Source organism: Tamandua tetradactyla, chromosome 13 (assembly GCF_023851605.1).
Source record: "Tamandua tetradactyla isolate mTamTet1 chromosome 13, mTamTet1.pri, whole genome shotgun sequence".
NCBI lineage: Eukaryota > Metazoa > Chordata > Mammalia > Pilosa > Myrmecophagidae > Tamandua > Tamandua tetradactyla.
This window is the reverse complement of record NC_135339.1, coordinates 82,865,230-82,883,962: the sequence shown is the minus strand read 5'-3', so window position 1 is coordinate 82,883,962 and position 18,733 is coordinate 82,865,230. Positions and strand designations below refer to the sequence as shown.

Sequence of the window (18,733 nt, the reverse complement as noted above, 5' to 3'; positions counted from 1 at the left end):
AAAGAAAATTACATGAAAATCAAAAATCTTTTCTCCCTCCACGTTCTGAGTATGAATATTTACAATGAAAATCTTCTGAAAATGTTCCATTTTTAATATTCCAGTCTGAAGAAAGCACGTGGAAATATTTTCTTTAAATTTCTCTGGCGTCCACTACTCTTAAATTTATAATTTTGACAACTCAAAGCACAGCCCTCCTTGGTACAAAATATTTAATAGCATAGCTGTTTGCCAAACAGCTCCTGACGAATTCAAACCAAAAGGTTCCTCCCTATTGCTCCAAAAGTCTCTGCATCACTTTCTGGTTGAGAGGGAATGAAATAGCCCACCCCACCCACCACCCCACACCCACCCACCCAGCCAGGACATTTCCAGCTGGACCCATGTGCAGCACGCTGACCATTCGTCTTAAGTTCCTAGCCCTTGGCCACTCTACCAAGACCACTAGAGAGAGCCAGCCCAATGCCAGGTGCCGGAGGGCACTGAGTAAAGAGCTGGGGGCCCAGCCTCCCTCCTGCACCTGCAGGTTTGTCTTTCTCTGCCCCTCTCTTTTTCCTTGTTTGGGAGGAAACGCAAATTCTCTGATTGCTGGGGTTGAGCTAAAGACTCAGTCCTGCCTAGCTCTGCCCCTTTGCTTTTCCCTGGCATCTGCCATGCAGCAGTAGAGGCTCTGCCGGTGCAGGGGGAGCTGCAGCTTTCCAGCTCAGCCTGGACCAGATGGTGAAGTCTGCCTGATTCTAGACCTCAGAACCAGAAGTCCAATCAATATTCCTGGGCACCTAAGTCACTTTTCCCAACTGCTCTCAGATTTGATAAGGTGACATTTCGCTCTTCATCTGCCTGATTTCTCTATTTCGGTTGACTCGACTTCAAGTGGGTAACTTTGTGCCCAGAAATCCCACTTCTAGGAATTTACCCTAAAAATCCACCCATGTAGACGTGCCCCAGACCGACCCAGCGGAGGCTGGAAGCCTGGTCCTGCGGCCCAGGCCCAGCCTTGACCCGTTCGGCCAGAATCCCTTTCCCTTCTGGGAGCTTCCCCCAGGGAGGCTTGACCAAGCACCTTCCGTTTTATCGAGACTTTCCACACTTTAGACCTGACACCTGCCGCGCGGAGTAGATGTTTACCTTGTTTAGGCAGGAAACCGGGGCTGCAGCCTATTAGGAGCCCTGCAGGGCCCTCATCTCCGGGGGTGCGTCTGCCCTTTGCAGAGGCCTTCAGTGCTCTCGGTATCCTCGGGTCACTTCTGAAGGGGTTGTCGGGAGTGTTTCCAGGGCTGCAGGAGTCCTGGCCTATGCGTGTGTATACGGCAGGCAGTGCCCTGAGCACCACGGGAATTAGCCCACTTGGTCCCCAAAACCACCCTGTGAAGTCGATGGTATTAGCACCCCGTTTTTACAGATGGGAGAGTGAGCCACAGAGAAATTAAACAGTTTGCCCCAAGGCAGGTTGAAGTCAGCAGTGAAGCCAGCATTTGAACCTGGTGGGTTCCTGAGCAGGAGTTAACTGGATTAGAGCCCAGAGCTTCCATGCAAGATTAATTGTAGTGAAGCATATAGAAAGAAAGAAAGTAGGAAGCTAAGTTTTAATGTCCTATATATAATTAGGATGGTGACAGAGGGAAATCACAAGGAGTGAATTTGAGACATTTCAGATGTAGATTGGGCAAGACCTGTATGGATGAAAAGGGAGCCAAAGAAGTAGGGTTGAAAGTGGGAGATAGAGGCTTAATTTTAGATATATTGAGTTTTACTAGTTCGTGGCATATCTTGTCAGAAGGGTCCAGCAAGAAATTTAATTCTGGAAATAATGCTTGAGAAAGATTGGGGCTAAAGGCACAGGTTTAGATTCTTCCACCCAGAAAATGTAGTTGAAACTTAAGGAATGGGTTTTAAGAGAGCAGACTAGAGAGTAAAGGAAAGGAAGAATGGAGGAGAAATTCAATGGAAAAGAACCATGATCTTGTGTTTTCATTGAAGAGACACTTTGAACAAAAAAATGATGGTCAGCAGTGCCCCATGTATAGTCCAATTGTTTTGGGGAAACCTCTGTGGGTTAAGAGCCAGTGAAGTGGGAGACACTGAAAATGAAAAGGATTGTGAAGAAATGGATTAAGGTCAAGGCGTCTGTGAATGGGAACAAAAACACAGAGAGAAAAATTTGAGACTAATGGGAAGAAAGAAAGACAAGAAAATACAAAGAACACAGATTTCTGGAGTGGATGACTTTAACTTCAGATTGATGGAAAAGCAAGTAGCAATTGGACAGGAGAAAAACGGCATTGAAACAGATTTCCAGCAACAAGTACTTTGGTGGGTTGCTGAAAGTGTTTGAACATGACAGTGTTTAGCTGAGCTGTAAAATGACATTTGCCGTGTACCTACTACCAAAGGCAGAAACTGGAAAACGCCCCACACTCTATTGGCTGGCTGGATAAGCCTCAATGGCAATTGGAAAACTTCATTTTAAAAGGACAGTTTCCTTAGTGAGATGCTGAAGAACAGATAGACCTTGGAAATTAAGGCTTGATTTTCTGAAAACAGGCTTAACTTGCACAGAACAAAATTGTATATTGAAATCCAGCTACCAGCAAGCCATCTCAGAACATGGTCTTGTCATCATTGCTTCAGATACCAGTTCTTGAGGCTGCAATGTCAAAGGAGAAGAGGTGAGCTGGGACTTTGGCTCTGATGCTGGGTTTTATGTGATGCCACTGAAGATCCTGGGAAAACTAGCCACAGAATGCCCTCATATAATGGAGGAGCTTCCCAAACTCATAAATGCCTGTTTCCCAGTGGACCCCCAAAGGATATCTATTTCTGGCCTTTCCATGGGAGGTCATGGAGCTCTCTGATTTGTGCTTTGAAGAATCTGGGAAAATACAAATCCGTGTCAGCATTTGCTCCAATTTGCAACCCAGTGCTCTGTCCCTGGGGGGAAAAAAAGCCTTTAGTGGATATTTGGAGTCCAATCAAAGTAAATGGAAGGCTTATGATACTACTCATCTTGTGAAGACATATCCATGGTCTCAGCTAGACATACTAATTGATCAAGAAAAAGATGACCAGTTCCTTTCAGATGTACAGTTGCTTCCTGAAAACTTCATAGCTGCCTGTACAGAAAAGAAAACTCCTGTTGTTTTTAGATTGCAAAAGAGTTACGATGACAGCTACTATTCATTGCAACCTTTATTATTGATCACATCGTATATCATGCAAAATATCTAATATGTGAAAAACTTCAGAAAGCAGAATTTCTTCAGAATCACGTAAATTGTAATAAAAAGAATTGCAGAAAAAAATCCACCCATGTAAGAAACAACATATGCATAATTTATTCATTGATGTGTTCTTTGAAAGGCAAAATATTGGAAACAACCCAAATGCCTATCCATAGAAGAAACTTATGGTAATGGCATAATATGCAGCTGTCAAAAAAATGTAATATGAAGGAGCTCCCAGGATGTATTGTTAAATGAAAAAAAAAAATCAAGTTTCAAAATAATGTGTTTCACAGTAAGAATGTATTTTTGGTGTAAGAATGAGGGAAAAAATTATGCACACATATGTATATATTTACTCCATTTTGCATAAACATAAGATGGATAAGCCAGAATCTAATAGAAAGTTAACCATGAGGAGGTTAGGAATTGAGGTAAAAAGAATAAAGATGGCAGGGAGACCTCTCTAAATACACCTTTTATATAGTTCAATTTTTGAACCATGCAGCTGTTTTTCATTATCAAAATCAATGCTAAATCAACAGAATGGAAAACAAAGAAATCCAAAAATTGAATACAAGCAGAAACAAATTAATATAACTGTGTATCAAGTTGATAATAAAGCTACACAGAAAAAAATAAAGAATGAATTCAAGTGTTTTTTTTTTTTAGCACAATCTTCTGACTGCACACCCATCATGGAATATATTCTAAGAGCAAAAAGAACTGTGAGAAAAAAAATCTTGAACTTGACTCAGAAGGTTTGTTATTCATAGTTATTAATGTAGCAATTCTGAAACTATTTTGAAAACATTTAAGGATAGAGTAGCGTAGTAAATATATTTTGGGGGGAGAACGAGAGTGGTAAAAAAGAAGGTAAGAAAGTAAGGAAGAACCTCTGATCTGTTTGAATTAGGGCATCAATATGCATTCCTGGGTCTCCAGCCCTGCTCCCTAAAAAGCCTGAAGACATTCTGGTAGCAGTAGCACACTTAATACCCAGATCATGCACTAAGTATCATTTTCCAATCAAAAGGAACCTGGGCTCCTTGGAGAAATAATTGATTCCAGGTCTGAGGCAAGAAAAATATGGACCTTGACCCTCCTATAGGACCAGAAAGCAAGGAAGTGCTCAAAGAATGAAGATGTTTGGAGTGTCATGTACCCCAGAAAAAACCATGTTCTTTTAATCCATCCCTGTGGGTGGGTGCAGACCTGTTGTAGCTAGGACCTTTTGATTAAGTTATTTCAGTTGAGAAGTGACCCACCCCATTCAAGGTGGATATTAAACCCCTTGCCGGAGTCCTTCATAAGATGATAAAAGTCAGAAGACAGGAAGCCACAGAAAGAGGAGCCAGAAGCTGAAGCAACAGAACCCAGGAGAGAAGAACCAGCAGACGCCAACCATGTGTTTTTCCATGTGACAGGGGTGTCCCAGATGCCAGCAGCCTATTTTCAGAGTCCAAGTACTGTCCTGCTGATGCCTGAAGCTGGACATGTTCATGGTCTAAGAACTGTAAATGGTAAGCTAATAAATCTCCATTGTTAAAAAAAAAAACAACTGTCCATTTCTGGTATATTGCCTTCTGGCAGCTTTATAACCAAAACAAGTCAACTTGAAAGGGTTCAACTGATCAAATTTGCAGTAAATCAAGCAGCAAAAAAGAATAATACTCCTTAAATTAAAAATAAACCCATTAATCCATTATTTAAAAATGTGTAAGGGAGCTCCACTTTATGGAGAAATGTCAGCTAATAAATGTAGAAGGAAGGATAGAATCAGAAAATCACTATTTTGCTACCATAGATGTAATAACTGATTTAGGCAAGGTTCATCAATGGATGCTAAAATTATTGGGTGAAAGTTTATTGAGGGCAGAATATTCACAGTCTCAAAGCCTCACCCCACAGATTATTAATTACACAGGGAAAACTGTATTTCTACAGTGGAGTTATCTGATGAACCACATCAGAACTCAGGGATCAAATTTTGCTTTACCTATAATGGGAAAAACTGACATGTGCCTTCTGGGGTTATGCAATAGACAATGCACCCCACCTGTGTGATATTTTTGAGAAAACTATCTAAAAACTTCATCTAATCCCGAGGAAACATGTGAACACATCCTGTGGAGCCTTCCACAAGATATCTTGCCAGAACTCTCCACGTATCAATACCATGGGAATCAGGGGAACCATTCTAGCATAAAGAAAACTATGGTGATGTAGTAAATAAATGCAATATGTGAAAAAATATCAGCTCTAAGGGACATTATTGAGATAACTAGGGAAATGAACATTAGATTATATTGTATTCATTTTTAATATCTTAGATGTGCTCATAGCATTATTCTCATACAGGAAAGTGTTCTAATTCTTAGGAAATACAGGTTGAAATATTTTTCAAAGTCAGCAGGGAAAAGGGATACTACTTGATTGTTTTCCTGAAACTCAACAGAGTGGTTCTCACCTGAATGAATATTGCCAATTTATGTGGAACTAGCTGAAAACTAGTGCCAACTTCTAGTCTGTTTAAATGTTCTTGTCAATATCCCCAATTAGTGTCATATCTCCTTCTAGTTATTTGATTTCTGTCTTATCTCCTCTTCTCTCAGGGGGCAGGGATCATGTTTTCTCTTTTGTAGCCCATGGTTTTAGCACCACACCCAAATAGCTAGAAAACACTCAAATTCTCACTGAAAGAACAGGTGGTTAGGAGAATTAGTATATTTTCTTAAGTTATTTTCAAGTTCTAATTATGCCACCTGGACAGGCAGATGAGACCATCATGAGTTCCCCTCTTTCACGAGGGCTAAGAGCAATGCTTAATTTATCCATTCAGAAATATTTACGAAACACCAGTTGTGCACCAAGTACCATGCTAGGGTCCTGGAGAAAGAATGGCAGACAAGACAGAATTCCTACTGTCATAGGGCTCAGTGCAATGAGAGAGATAAATAGACATTACGAAACAGAATGATCTGTGCCACAATAAGAATAGATACACATGCTAGGAGGCACCTGACTCGTATCTGAATGAGACTGCTTCAATTCTGAAGGATTTGTACTTACAATGGCCCATGAGTAATCAGTACCTTAGACCTGAAATACTGAGGCTCTGTATGGGTATACCGCTTCCTGTGGCTAGGCCACATCTGGCTAGATCTAAGACTTTACAAACAAGTGACGTGAAGCTTTGCTTAGTTTCCAGAACATCCAGATCCTTCTCATTCCTGACTTGCAAAGGAGTTTCAGTCAAGCATCTTCAGCACAGATGGGGAGTCCTTCAGTTTCCCCAAAGATGCCGCCTGTGATGGCTGTGATGAAAGGGCCCTCAGAGCACAGAACATGCACTGCCTATCATTGCTTCGCCTCTGTCAAAATAATTGCACAGTGCACAGGCTTGTAATTAAGAACTGGGCACTGCCGTGGAAAACATGTTTTTGGAAAGCACCTGCATTGGCAAGGCAAAGAGGAGCTGACCCAATTATTTCCTCCATCTCTAATTCTGGATGGGATATTAAGAATAACTGAAAAGAACACACTGGCAAGAAATTGAGATAATTCTGCTGGGGGTGAAAAAAAAAAGCTGCCCACAGAGCTCTACTGGGCAAAACTCTGAAGCATCATCTAATTATACTTTTACACACCCCTTTCCTCCCCCATGAAAAGCACCAGGGGTGAAAACATGTCATCCAGTGCCTTTCACCCACCAATAATTTCTCCCTCACAGCCTGTTTGAAATTTTTGAAGTTCCGACCTAAGCCCTTTGAAGGATAATGATGGAATGGGCACTCGCCAGACCTGCAGGATGGGATTCAGTGCACAATGACTGGAGCAGATGGCTCGGACGGGAGCCACCAATCCAACAGGACAACCCGAGATTAAACAGCTCCTTTTCAGTCTTCGCCAGTTTTGTAGCCCAGTCCCTCTTGGCTTCTCCAGAAACACCAAGCTGCTTGTGACTATGTGTTCTAGTTTGCTAGCTGCCAGAATGCAACACACCAGAGACGAATTGGCTTTTAATAAAAGGGGATTTATTTCGTTAGTTCTTCAGAGGAAAGGCAGCTAACTTTCATCTGAGGTTCTTACTTACATGGGAAGGCACAGGATGGTCTCTGCTGGCCTTCTTTCCAGGTCTCTGGGTTCCAACAACTTTCTTCAGGGTGATTTCTTTCTGTATCTCCAAGGGCCTGGGCTGAGCTTCGAATGCTGAGATGAGGCATGCTGAGCTGCTTGGGCTGTGCTATGTTGCGCTTTCTCGTTTAAGCACCAGCCAATTAAGTCAAATATCATTCATTGCAGCAGGCACACCTCCTAGCCAACTGCAGATGTAATCAGCAACAGATGAGGTTCAGGTACCATTTGCTCATGGCCACAACAACAGAACTAGGTGCCTTCACCTGGCCAAGTTGACAACTGAACCTAACTAACACACTGTGTAAGATCCATGAGGGTGCTTTTCAAGTAATTGTAGTCCATGTATTGGTCAGGATTCTGCAGAGATGCAGAACAAATAGGATACATTATATATATGATATTAATTATGAGGAATTGTTTCAGGTGACCATGGGAACTTGGCAAGTTCAAATTCTATAGGATAGGCTGCTAAAGGTGACACTGAAGTCCTTAGTCTGTACTCCCCAGGGAAAAGTGGCTGGGTGGAAATTCCAGCAAGAGCCAGTATGGAAGCTGCGGCAGAATTTATTACCACTGAGGCCCTCAGTTCTGGCTTTTCAGCCTCCACCTGATTAGTTGAGGAGATTACTCAAATCGCTGAAGGCAATGGCCTTTGTTCTTTGGAGGTGCAATCAACTGATTGAAGATGCAAATCCCACCTACTAAGTACCTTCACCATAACAAGTACCCCAGTGTATGATCAAACAATGGTACACTGTAACCTAGCCAAGTTAACCTCTGAAATTAACCATCACAGGCTTGAATGTTATAACTGGAGGGGGCCAAGTTAACTACTTTAATTGTTCCCAATCCCAAACCCCATAGTGCAAAAGAACCATTCTATAGCTTTTTTTTTTTGCATAGGCAGGCACCAAATCCAGGTCTCCAGCATGGCAGGCGAGAATTCTGCCACTGAGCCACCATCGCACCCCCAACTCTATAGCTTTTTATAACTGCCTTTTTTAAAAATATAATTCATATTTTTTCACAGGAAAAAAATGATGTTTTTATAGCAGAGGAATCTGGTGAACTACAACAAAATTAAGTGGTCAAATTTAACATTATCTATAATGGGACAAAATGTAATCATGAGATGCAGTGGGGAGGACACAACACACAACTCAACCATTGAAAGTGTACAATTCGACGACTTTTATGTATTCACAGAGTTGTGCATCCAACATCACGATCAACTTTAGAACATCTTTATTATCCCAAAAAGTAACCCATTAGCCATCATCCTCCAATCCCACTATTATGCCCAGCCCTAGGAAACCACCAATCTAATTTCTGTCTCTATAGATTTCCCCATTCTGGAAATTTCATATACATGGAATCAACAATGCCTGGCCTTTTGTGACTAGCCCCTTTCAATTAGCATAATTTTTCAAGGTTCATCCACATTGAAGCATGTATCTGTTCTTTAGTCCTTTTTATGCCTGAATAATATTCCATTGTATGAATAAACCACCTCCTGTTTATCTATCCATCAGCTGGATGTTAAGGCTATTGTGGCTATTATGAAAAATGATGCTATAAACATTTATGAACAAGCTTTTGAATGAATCAAGGTAGATGCTTAGGAGTGGACTTGTTGGGCCATATAGTACATTGATGTGTGCACATGTCATTTCCGATCCTTCTAAGAATTCTGCTAAACAGCAACTATTATTCCCATTTCACTGACGAGCAAACTGAAGCTGGAGTAGGCCTTGCCTATGAGATCCAGCTAGTAAGTGGCTGAACCCAAATCTTTCAGTTCCAGTGCTAGTATTCTTTCCACTGGGCCCAGGAGCCCAAGTGTGACTCTTTTTTTTTTTTTTGCCAATGTGCAAGTTTTGTGAGGTCATGTGTTTCTATTTCTCAGGGGTAAATACCTAGGAGTTGAAGTGCTGGGTCATATGGTGACTCTATGTTCACTCTAAAGCTTTTTAAACTATCCTTATGAGATATTTCAAACATACTTACGTGCAGTATATTAAAGCAGCTGTGGGCTCAGCACTGATAATTTGTGTGTGGCCATTTTTCCATATTTTCTTCAATTTTTTTTTTACATGAAAACGATTGTAGATACAATTCAAGTATGCCTTACATCACTCCTTGGTCTCATCCACTACTTTTCTCTTCAAAGACCACCATCCTCTTAAACACAGTAGGTTTCTTTCTCATATATGTTTTTACATTCTTAGAATATATATATCTATGTGTTCATGAACAATATATTGTGTTGTTTTCTGTGTTCTTTAAATATACATAGATGATATCATACTGTACGTATTCTATAACTGGTGCTTTTCACTCAGCAGTTTATTCTAGGTTTATCCATGTTGATAGATGAAGATAACATTGCATTCCTTTTCATTGCAGTGGTCGTTATGTTTTAGATGCATCTCTTTTAAGCTGCATCACTTATATTTAATTTTTAATGTCTTTGTCTTTTAGTAGAGAATTTTAGTCTATTTACATTTATGTGATTACTAATATAATTATTTCTACCATCTTATTTTTTGTTTTCTAGTTACCATGCTTTTTCTTTGCTACTTTTCTCTTCTTCTGTTTTACATTGCTTCAGTTGAGTTCTTCATTTTTTTTCCCATATACTGCTTTAGAAGTCATACTTTCTATTTTTATTCTTCTAGCAACTACTTTTAAATTTCCAATGTGCATGCTTCTAGTGTAATATATGTAAAGTTAATTAGTATCTGAATCATGCTCATAAATAATGTTAAAAAATAAGAATGTTCTAATTCCAAATTCCCAAGCCCCTTCTTCCATGACATATTTGTTAGTGTCAGTTTCGCCTTGTCTTGAAATCCCCACAAATTTGTCTTTTCTAAGCCAATCCATATTTAGATTTATGAAAATGACTTATTTCCCCCATCAAATGATTCTTGCATCTCCCTCCTTCTGTGCTTTGCTTCTCTTTCAGAGACTCCTTGGGCAGGGTCTATAAGTAACAAACTCAGTCTTTGCATGACTTTAGGGTGAAGAAGGGACAAATGCAGGCCTAGCAGGAGATTTGGGGAGCGGATGGGTCGGGGAAGGTGGGCATGCTGGCATGTATCCCAGTCCTTATATGGTATCTAAGAAAAAATAAAAGCTCAGTAAATGTTTGCAAAAGAATTAATAATCCATAAACAAACACAAAATTGACCTTGAGTACAAGGCCATGCAAGGCTGAGTTATTATCTTGGCTAGAGAAAAAAAAAATCAATGCTCAAAAATGAATAATACAAAAACATATTCATATACTCACTCAATAAATATTCATAAAGCCTCTGCTTTAGACAAGGCAGAAGGTTATCAGAATCTAGTCAATGGGGCTACAGAAATATTTTTCTGAAATCCGGTAATTTTTTCATTTTATTTCACTTTTATTTCCTCAGTTAAATTAAAATAAAATGAAATTTAATAGTTTTGTTAAATACTACAATCTCATTTTTTCTCAAACCATTTTTGTCCATCTGTCTTTCTTTTTGTGCAGAAGGAAAGTGATATGGAAACAAATCTGTTAAGCATTTATGAAAGTTGATTATTTCTGGGTGGTGAGATTTTTTTCTTAGTGATTTGCTAACTTTGATCTGAGCCTTTCTGTACTGTCTGAATTTTTAAATACACTTTGTTTGTATAATTTGTACAAACCCAATAAAAACATTATTTTTTTAAATGACTGAAGAAAAAAAGGACCTATTTTGATCAATTCTAATATAGCCATATAAATTTAAATCTCTGATCAAAATTAAGGAAGAAATTTTAATCCAGACAGGTTAAATGACCAATGCAAAATCCCAGAGTTAAACAGAATAGCTGAGATAGTCCAGTAAAGAATTTTACCCATTCCCAGACAGCAGAGATCTAAAAATCTGATACTGAAAGGCAGAACCTATGTGCCCTTCTCCTCCTCCTGGTAGTCTTCAATCCTCAATTAGAAAGGGGAGCACTTTCACAGGAATCCACTCACCCCTTAGCATTGCCCCATTCCAACACTATTTCTATTTAGGGAACATGATTCAGCACCTGCTAAATCTGAACCCACAACAATTAGTCATATCCTATATTTCAAAGGAGCACTACCACCCAAGTATGGGGATGAGGGTCAACCTCTGGCGAGTTTTCTATTGCATGTCTCTGCTTTACCAAAGAATTATTCTTCTTTGAAGAAGAGAAAGGGAGGAAGGAGCAAGGAACCCAATATAACAGGCCTCACACTTTCTCCCATGAATCCTGTCATGCTCCAAATAAAATACAATTCCCACATACAGAGCATTTCCTTCCACTTCTACTGTTGTCTCTCAAAAACAGGTGTCCTTGTCCTGTGACATCAGCAATGGAATGAGATTTATTCATTTATTCCTCAAACACCTGTTGAGGCTGAAATATTCTAGAAACTTTGTTGAGCATGGGGAAATCAAAGATAAAGGAGACATTGTCTCTCCTCTCAAAAAAGCTTATAGTCATGACAGGTTTCTACCATTAAAAATTCACTAGGCATCATTTAATACTGCACTATGGATTAAAGACTAGAAATTTCCAGAAAGCAATGGTATTGCAACTATCATCTTAAAGGTAATTTATGTGAGAAAAAAAAAAGACTCTAGATAGGAGGTTGAGCTAAGTAAAGGAGAAGCAGCTTGGTGTGAGGAAGCTTACAGAAAGAACTACAAAATTTTATCACTGATAGAAATCCAAGAAACCATTCTGAGACTATCTTCTCCAGCAAGTGCATTAGTCACTGGGCAGGAGGGGGGGGGGGGGTGTGCTCTGGGTTGAGATAGACTTTTTGGATCATTATTTAGGGTATGTGGAGAATGCATGTTCCAGTAGAAACTGTTCTTCATTGGTCTCTCTTTCTTATAGATTTAAGGGGACTCAAAGAACCACTCTGCTTCTGCCATAAGGTGAAATAATAATTGGCCTCAGTCTGCTGGTGATAAGACACTAGCTCACTGGAGTTCAAGAGGTATATCTCTGGTACTTATTCCTACCCATGTAGGAATAATTGTCAACTTCCCTAAAAGAGATAAAAGAAAAATCAATACAAAATAGATCATGAAGAACCTTTCAGACCAAATGTGTCTACCCAGGCCTAAATCACATGGCAGGAAATGGGGATGGCTAGGCACTCAGAATTCAGCCTTTTCTATACTGCATTGAGATTTTTGACGACTTATCTGTAAGGACCCATCAATACAAGTTGTGTGTCTCCTCGCTCTAAAAATTTCTCCAGCATGCTTTAGAAATCAACCAAAGTGTCTTGATATAGGAAAAGAAATCAATACCCATATGGCACTAGAGAGCTATAACAAGTTTTAAAGTTTGAGCTCCACAAAACTATTCTTTAGAACCTTCATGCAAAATTGATTCATTTATTTAAAATTGTTTTAAGCTGTTCTTTCTCATTATCCTCATTTTATTGGAAGAATTAGAACTTACTACCATGGTTAGAATAACCTGCTTTCTACAAATACTCCTTGGGGATTTGAGAGATAACCATTCTAACAATCCCATTAATATTTATTTATGGTAATTTTTTAAAGTGAAAATTCAATACAGTAAGAAAATATCCTTTACTATGTCAAAACTATAATCCCTAATGGTTTCATATACAAAAAAGAATCAAGTTCTCTTGATGAAAACTAGAACATAATGTAATTTCCCTTTCAGATGCAGTAAGTATCACAATAAGTAATCATTGTTCCATGTTCCTATTCCAACTCCTCCTTAAAAAAAATAAAATAATAATAAATCTCCCAGTTGAAACTACAATATTCCACTGACTTGGTTATATGGAGGTTATATGGAGGATCTTGATTATATGGAGGTTAACTAGGTTTTCCGACCAGACTTGTCAAGGGTCCACCTTGGTGTAGGGTCCCATACATCAGGAACTCTCCAAAGCTTTAAGAATCACAGAACACTGCTGGCTTTCCCGTGAACAGAGGTCAAGAAAGTAACTCCAGAAAGTACATGCTAAACACCAACAGGGTCATCTGTCCTTGTGGTTAACAATCCAGTCTCTTTTCCTTCTGAATCTCTGCTCTATAGCAGGTTCAATTGTCCTTCTCTCTGGGGCTCTGGCATTCTCAGTAAAGAGGAAGATTTTCAGACTTTTCTTGAATGACATAGTGAGAAAGCCCAATTCCATTACCCCACCCTCCCTCCAAAGACTCAAAGGAAATAGGAGAGCTTCAGGCCAATTTCTTAAAAGCACATTTAAGGGTCTGATTTTGACAATACTCAAGTGGAGAAGAAGGCATCTGATGTCATCCAAAATGGACCTTTAGAACTCCTCTTCCCAGTAGCAAGCCCAATGTCAGGAAAAAAGAGGACTAAGTCAGTTAGTACAAGAAAAGGAAAATGATATTTTTAAAGCACTTAGAGGAAAACATTAGGAACTCTGAACAGGTATCTAATTCCTCTGTAGGAAAAAATGACTTAAAGCTACTCATTCGTTCATTCGCTCATTCACCAAACACTTCTTAATTATCTACTTGATACCAGTCCATGTGCTGAGGTCCCAAAGACATGAGACAGGGAGCCATCAGAGAGCTCACAGTTGGAGCAGAGCTAGACTTGTAAAAAAGTTACAGTACAACATGATGTGTGTCCAAGAGTAGACAGCAGCAGCCCAAATGAGGCATGATTGTTGCAACCCAGGAAGGATGAAAATTGTGAGTTGGGATTTGAAAAAAGCTTACTAGGTAAAGAAGTGAGGGCATGGGATTTCCATGGAATGGAAGAAACAGGGCCTGCAAAGGCACCAGGGCCTGGGACAAGTAGCTCAGCAGGGAGAGTGTGTGTGTAGGGGTTAGGAAGGCAGGTTCTGGAGTCCACCTGCCACGATCCACCTCGGTGCAGCTGCCCATTTATCACCCGTGAGAACTTTGCACAAATTGCCTAACCTAGTGGTTTGCAACTTTACATGTACATCAGCATCATCCCAAAGGCTTAAAAAATAAAAGCCAATGTTTGAGTCCCACTCCAAACCAATTATATCAGAGTCACCAGGTGTGGGTATCATACATCAATATTTTTAAAAGTATCCCAAATGATTTGTGGTAGGAATCCCAGCACTCACGGTAAAGTGCTTTTAATAAAAGAACCTAGGTCTGTGTGTTGTCATAAGATTAAGTGAAATAAATGCACAATGCCTCTCAGATAGGGAATGTTAATAAAGATGATGGAGATGAGACTGGAAAACAGGCCAGAGCCAGATCATCATCACAGCTCAATCCTGGAGTGCCCTTGCTGTACACCAGATGTGGCACTGATCTAAGACCTTTAGGCGGTCTGGCTTGTAACCATCTCCTTATTACTCCCAGATGATGAAAGGCCATTGTTTCAGTTTGCTAAAGCTGCCAGAATGCAATATACTAGAAATAAGTGGGCTTTCATAATGGGGATTTATTAGCTTACAAATTTACAGTTCTAAGACCATGAAAATGTCCAAAATCATTAACAGGATGATGCCTTCTCTGAAGAAAGACTGCTGGCATCCCGGACATCTCCGTCACATGGGAAGGCACATGGCTGCCATCTGCTAGTCCTTCTCTCCCGGGTTTCCTTGCTTTCAGCTTCTGGCTTCAGTGGTTTCCTCTATCAGCTGCTGTGGGCATGTCCTTGTCTCTTAGCTTCTCTGAACTCTCTGGGCTCTTTATGTGTGTCCATTATCCTCTTATAAAGGAATCCAGTAAGGGGATTAAAACCCACGCAGGGGCAACTCCTCAATTGAAATCACTTAATGAAAAGGTTCCACCCACAATAGTTCTGCACCCACAGGAGTGGACTAAGAAAACATGGTCTTTTCTGGGGTACACAACAGCTTCGGACCACCACAGGCCTTGGTGTGAGTATTAAGGCTTTAATACTGGGGAGATGTTGGTGAGCCTCATCATAGGGAGTGGTTATCATCAGGGTTGTGTTTTATAGAGTCGTTCTGATTTTAGTGTGGACACGAGATTGGAATCAGAAGAGCCTGGAGGCAGGGAGATGGTTTTTTTAAAATTTATTTATTTATTAATTTTAAAAAATTAAGAACAAACAAACAAAAACTTTAACATATCATTCTATTCTACATATATAATCAGTAACTCTCAATATCATCACATAGTTGCATATTCATCATTTCTTAGAACATTTGCATCAATTCAGAAAAAGAAATAAAATGATAACAGAGAAAAAAAAAGATTATACATACCATACCCCTTACCCCTCGCTTTCATTGATCACTAGCATTTCAAACTAAATTTATTTTAACATTTGTTCCCCCTATTACTTATTTTTATTCCATATGTTCTCCTTGTCTGTTGACAAGGTAGATAAAAGAAGCATCAGACACAAGGTTTTCACAATCATACAGTCACATTTTGAAAGCTGTATCATTATTCAATCATCCTCAAGAAACATGGCTACTGGAACACAGCTCTACATTTTCAGGCAGTTCCCTCCAGCCTCTCCATTACATCTTGAATAACAAGGTGATATCTATTTAATGCATAAGAGTAACCTCCAGGATAACCTCTTGACTCTGTTTGGAATCTCTCAGCCATTGACACTTTGTCTCATTTTACTCTTCCCCCTTTTGGTCAAGAAGGTTTTCTCAATCCCTTGATGCTGAGTCTCAGCCCATTCTAGGGTTTTTCTCAATCCTTTGATGCTGAGTCTCAGCTCATTCCAGGATTTCTGTCCTACATTCCCAGGAAGGTCCACACCCCTGGGAGTCATGTTCCACATAGACAGGGGGAGGGTGGTGAGTTTGTTTGTTGTGCTGGCTGGAGAGAGAGGCCACATCTGAGCAACAAAAGAGGGTCTGTTGGGGGTGACTCTTTGGCCTAAATTTTAAGTAGACTTGACCCATCCTTTGCAGGGTTAAGTTTCATATGAACAAACCCCAAGACTGGAGGCTCAGCCTATAGCTTTGGTTGTCCACACTGCTTGTGAGAATATCAAGAGCAGGGAAATGTTTTTAATTCAAGGCCTAGATGATGCTATAGGAGGAGAAAACCAGCTCTTGGGAACCCAGTCTGAGATGTACACACACACTCACACACAATGGGCAGGGAGTTTTTCACATGCTACTTCCAAGATTTCGTGAGGACGTAAATGTGTTCTGATAGACAAACATGTTTCATTTTTGCTTCAATCACTTCTTACTGCTTGTGCAATTTCAGGCCTTGACATTAATATCATTTGAAACACTTTTAACCATATCGCTAGGAAAAGTCTGATTGTCATACTTGCATCATCTTTCAAGAATTTCATCTATTCAAAGAAGTTAAAGAAAAAAGATTAGAAGCACTCATTCTACCAACATTGGTTGAGGACATTTGATTTAAATCATTTTCTCTATAGCAAAGTTTCTTTAATTGATCATTTGGATTTAAAATGTATTTTTCCATTGGTATATTATAATGATATTACTAGAATAGAGACTATGCTAAGCCTTAGTGCTCAAGAAAAAGGTTAAATTTAACTTTATTTCTGGTGGTGGGGTAATGGGGCTAGCAGTGGTTGAGAAGTCCCTCTGTTCCAAGTAACTTTGGTTTTGCTACTTTCATTTACCTTGATCCTGACAATGGCCCTCTGAGATACTGCTTGTATTAGTTAGGGTTCTCTGGAGAAACAGAATCAACAGGGAACACTCGCAAATATAAAATTTATAAAAGTGTGTCACGTGACCTTGGGAACGCAGAGCCCAAAATCCACAGGGCAGGCTATGAAGCCGACGATTCCGATGGAGGGTCTGGATGAACTCCACAGGAGAGGCTCACCAGCCGAAACAGGAAGGGCCTGTCTCTTCTGAATCTTCCTTTAAAGGCTTCCAGTGATCAGGTTAAGCATCACTCATTGCAGAAGACACTCCCCTTTGGCTGATTACAAATGGAATCAGCTGTGGATGTAGCTGACATGCTCATGATTTAATTCTATGAAATGTCCTCATTGCAACAGACAGGCCAGCACTTGCCTGACCAGACAAACAGGCACCACCGCCTGGCCACGTTGACACATGAACCTGACCATGACTGCTATTCCGACCGCAGGATAGTCGGGAATGGGAAGAAAGACCTGAAGACAGGGCTGTTTCCTGCACAAGCTCAGACGCCCTAAAGTCAGGGCGACCCCAGAGGCAGGGCCTCCCCACCACCTTCACAACTTCTCCATCTGTCCCATGACACCTTCTAGGGGCACAGGGCCATTTTTCCAAGTTTTTTGGTTGAGTTGGTTGGATTTATTTTTCAAAGAACTCTTCTCCAAATATTTCTGTTTCTTTGGAGCTTTTAAAAGTACTCTACCTGGGTGTTTACCTCTGGCATTAATGTTCATGAAATAAGAATGACTCTCTAGTACCGACTCCACTGTTCTTCTCAGGAAAACTTATTCTCCAAGGGAAGTATCTTCGCTCCCATTTTACAGATGAGGCCTGAGAGGTTTACCCTTTAGAGAGGTCCTGCTTACAGGAAGAATAAACTACTCAAGTACCAGTCACTGGTATGAATCTCTAATACCTCAAAATTATTACTCTAACTCCAGAAAATAAAAGTGGCAATTCAATTTTTTCCATCCATTAAAGTTGGTCTCCTATTTATTAGATAAAATAGCTAATCTCCTTGTAGGGAAAGTGGCTTCCTAGTTTAAGTTGTTTTTTTGTATTTTGGAATACTATTATTTGAAACATATGATGTTTGGACAAATATTGGCAATTTCACAGGGTTCAATCCAACACATTGTTATGCTAGCATAATACCACTTAGAATTTTCAGTAATTTGCTCTCCCTCTTTGCTGCATGCGACAGGTACTGTGGGGTATGATAAGCTGGATATTAGTAACAGCTGCAAAGGCCCTGGTGGGGGGGAGGATGGCAGAAAGTATATGAGAGAGGCAGGAAAGCCTCAGTTTACCTAGTTTCGGTCTCATTAGTCATTAGACTCCCCAAGGAGGAGGACAAAGGGCAAATTGTCTCCTTCCTTGGCTCTTACCAACTCTGACCAGCCTCTGTTGCCCGCTGATGTGGCCTCTCACTCCTCATACTTCTCACTGCCTGCTCCACTGCTTCCCACACCCTGGGGTGGCAATTTTTCTTCCTCACATGAGGTACCCAGGTACACAATGTATGGGAAATAAAAAGCTCCCAATGGAACTATTAATAACATCCCCACCACATGGGTGGCAGACAAATGTTTAAAAATATATAAGAGGAATAATAATTCTGAAATAGAACTTTCATCCCTACACCAAGCTATTTTCCAACCAGTAAGACCAAGATTTTTAACCCCCAAGGCACAGTGCTGGTGGGGAATGACCAAGCAAGGAAAGCTATATGAACATGTTCAGT

General features: G+C 40.1%; 1 pseudogene; it reads left to right on the top strand.

The window, feature by feature from the left end:
* The first annotated feature begins 383 nt into the window (after nt 1–383).
* The window catches only part of LOC143653432 (S-formylglutathione hydrolase-like), a 46,375-nt pseudogene continuing 28,025 nt past the window's right edge, over nt 384–18,733 (top strand).